Genomic DNA, 4,256 nt, shown 5'->3' with positions numbered 1-4,256 from the left:
TTTTTAAATATATTTTGCATACGTCAAGACGTACACTTTAAGTATTCATCTGATTTTTCTTATTTTAGGTGGTTAACTGAAGTCTTAGTAGGTACTTTAAAATTATTTTTAACAGGTGTTTGTATGCATAAAGAGCATACAGAAATCAATCAAGTGTGTTATGCTTTGGTACTTTAAGGAGACTTGTATATAAACCTAACAAGCTAAATATAATTTTGCCTTTTTCCTAATGTATACATTTATGATATTTCAGACCGGACAATCCCAGGAAATTCTTTTAAAAATCCACCAGACCCTCCTCTACGACCTGAATCTTCTAAGCAACATGCAAGAGGGCATACTGTAAGTTGCTTATATCTTTTTTTTTTTTATGTAATACTGTCTATGTTACATATTATAGCAAGTCTAATAAAAACAGAGCAGTGTTTTGTAGAATATAGAAAGCCACATGTATTACCAGTAGTCATGAGCCGAACAGGTCCGAGTTTGGTTCGAATTCAAACTTTAGAACACCCAAAAAGTTCAAACTCGAACTCAATGCAATTCTATGGGGGTAGAACTTTCAAAAACAATTGCCTCTTTAAGAGGGCTTGTATGCAAATTACTGGTAAATAAAAAGTGTAAAAAGTGTCCTACCAGACCCTTAAAGGAGAACTATGAGGTAAGTACTTTTCACTCACCTCATAGTTCTAGCCGACCTGTGACAATGAGACTGTCACATTGATACCGGGCCACAGGCCCCCGGCACTGGGAGGGGCAACCCTGGAAAAGCACCTTGTCCCCGAGCTGATGGGGACAAGGGCCTCTTCCCCACAAGCCCTGGGGCGTACCCCTACCCATTCACTAAACGGTTAGATGAAATTGTAAATAAGAACTCCAGACGTTTGAAAAAATCCTTTATTTGGAAAAAAACAAAAGACATGTTTTTGACAAGTGTTTTATTTTTAAAAAAAACAACCCCAAAATGTATCTCTGGGAGAGCACCAGTTGGCTATGGGCGAGGCTAGCTCCAGGCCTGGGGAGGTCCCTTTAAGAAATGCTTCCTCTAGAACTTCAGAAAATGAATCTCTTCACATCAGTGGCGGAGCTAAGGAACAAAGGGCCCTGGTGCAAGATTTTTTTTTTGCCCCCCCCCCAAAAAAAAAAACACAAACACAGCGCTCTCCTCCCGCAGCGCTAGGCCGGCTGTCACTTTCTCTCCTCCCCGCTAGGACAAAGAAGTCCCAAGGCCCTGGTGCGTCCGCACCGCCTGCACCGGCGGTAGTTCCGCCACTGCTTCACATGGTCGACCACAGGAGGGGTCCCCAAGAGGATCTTAATCATAGATTTTGGATTGCCTTTATGACAGATATGTTGGCAGTAATGTGTAAACTGATGAATGTTCAACTGTTACATCCATAACATTATGACCACCCACCTAGTATTGGGTAGGTTCCCTTTTTGCTGCCAAAACAGGCCTGACCCGTGAAGGCATGGACTCCTTAGACCTTTTGAAAGTATGCAGTGGTATCTGGCACCAAGCTGTCAGTAGCAGATCCTCTAAGATCTGTAAGTTGCAAGGTGGGGCCTTGCAAGGTGTAAGCAAGGTTACTGTACCTTTTATCCTGAAATACTAAGGGGTGTATTTGTAAAATGTATACAGGGGTGTTTGCTCTGCGAATGTCTGTTGTAGATTTACACTGCATTATGGGCACTAAATGGAGCCAAGAAGCATATCAATTCTATGCTCTTTGGCTTCATCTAGTGGCCATAATTCAGTGCAAATCCACAACAAACATCATTGCAGTGATGAAATTAAGTGTCATAAAAAGGTATTTGGGTATAGTCTGTCAGTTATATCGTGTTTGATATAAAGCCCTAAATGACAGGACCACACTGCTTTTGTTAAATATTTCTAGAGACTACGTGCCCAACCTAGAGATATCTTTATCAAATAATACCTACCACTATATAACCGTACTCTACTTAAACTTTTATTAGGACTACAAAAAATGTTTAAAACTCTAAAACAACATGGACCCATCGCATGCATTTCCATTTGTTTGAAAAAAGTATTTCTAAATAGTTCACAGAAATTACTGCATTAATAAACGTCAGAGGCAAAACATTAACATATAAATCATCCAATATGACATATGGTGCTCCTTCCAAAAGTTTAATTACACATCAGCAGGCACATATCAAAGCCAGTGTTATTGACAGAGACAAAAGTATAATCCAGACTATAGATCATCCCATTAGGACCCGTATTTAGTGTCTCTACACAGTGGCGCCACTGACAGTCATTTTGGTGTCACCTCCTCTAAAAACTCGGTCATGGGTTGGGCTTGGCCCTATAGTTTCCGTGAAGCGAACTCTTAAGGCATCAGCATGCCAAGACATTTTGGACAATTTCATGCTCCCAACTTTCTGGGAACAGTATGGGGATGGCCCATCCTGTTCCATGTGCATGGTCACATGTCCTAGTCACATGTCTAGTCACATGTGCCCAAAATCAAGGAGGTAAATGGAGAACTAGTAATCTGTCCTCAGTAAACATGGCCACTGTCAGAAGACTGGGGAAGAAAAGAGAAATAAGGTATGCAAAGAATACAAAGCCTGCAATTATCTAGAAGTACAATATATTCCCAAAAGTATTGGGACGCCTGACTTTACACACACATGAACTTTAATGTCATCCCAGTCTTAGCCCATAGGGTTCAATATTGAGTTGACCCACCCTTTGCTGCTATAACAGCTTCAACTCTTCTGGGAAGGCTGTCCACAAGGTTTAGGAGTGTGTCTATGGGAATGTTTGACCATTCTTCCAGAAGCGCATTTGAGAGGTCAGGTACTGATTTTGGACGAGAAGGCCTGGCTCGCAGTCTCCGCTATAATTCATCCCAAAGGTGTTTTATCGGGTTGACCCTGCTCTGTCATTTTATGTGGCCTACCACTTCATGGCTGAGTTGATGTTGTTCCCAGTTGCTTCCACTTTGTTATAATACCACTAACAGTTGACCGTGGAATATTTAGTAGCAAGGAAATTTCAAGGATGGACTTGCACAGGTGGCAACCTATCACGGTACCACGCTTGAATTCACTGAGCTCCTGAGAGTGACCCATTCTTTCACAAATGTTTGTAGAAGCAGTCTGCATGCCTAGGTTCTTGATTTTATACACCTGTGGCCATGGAGGTGATTGGAACACCCAAATCCAATGATTTGTGTCCCAATACTTTTGGCAATATAGTGTATGTGTTTGTAGATTGTCATTACTAAAGATTTCTAAAAGTGTGTTTGTTGTTATTTTAAAAATATGGGTACAGGTCCACTTTAAGCAGGGGCAGAGATTCTACTAAGCCACAGAGCGCTCCCAAACTATTTTAGGGTAAACACTGAACTAATAATTTAAAATATTTGCTCACTGAAAATGTGCAATGCTTCCCCTTTAACCATACTAATATAGTAGTAGTATTTAACCATGGGATTGTACGGGTGGGTCACACTATCCTAGGACTGCAAGTGTCAACTTTGTCACAATCTGGGAACTTACATCCAGGTAGTCAATGTTCCCAAAAAGTGTTCCCAATGTTCCCAAAAACACCAAACTTTTGCCATTGGAGTCACATGTCCTTAAAAGCACATTTTGTCTTCTAGATTGGGCTACCTAGCTCCAAATTTTTACATTCATTCACCTTTGGCATACTTTTAAATCCACACTGCAATGTTTCAAGAAATAAAATAATAATTTGCCACTTAAGTCAAGATATTAAATAATTCAGAAAATACATGCAAAGCAAAATAAATACTCTCTGAGGTTGATTTAGTAAATCACTCAATCTCACCATCATGTGCAAGTAAAAGGTTTTTTTTTTGTTTCATAAAATTGAGTATTTAAAGTGAACACAACTTCCCCTAATTTACTAAGCCAAGTAACTATTCACATTGCGAGTAACCTTTAACCCTTTATTAACCATTTAATCAAACACATTATATTACCTACTAAACAATTAATTTCTATAGGGACTTTTTCATGAGCAAAGTCACTTAGATAAAGCTGAAGACAACTGGCTTTCTAAGAAGAGCAGCAGAGTTCTATAAAATGTTTAATTTTGTATAATCATTATGAGTAATACAAGGCTAAATTAATTTTATAATACTGAGCCATATCTTTTTGAATCATCCATATTTCTTTTTTCCCAAATATCTGAAAAAACAATTTGGCGAGAGTACAGAATTCTATGGCTTACAAATATTATTTGAATTTATATATGT

Source organism: Nanorana parkeri, unplaced genomic scaffold (assembly GCF_000935625.1).
Source record: "Nanorana parkeri isolate BGI_ZX_2015 unplaced genomic scaffold, ASM93562v1 scaffold936, whole genome shotgun sequence".
Taxonomy (NCBI): Eukaryota; Metazoa; Chordata; class Amphibia; order Anura; family Dicroglossidae; genus Nanorana; species Nanorana parkeri.
Note: the sequence above shows the minus strand (reverse complement) of the source record.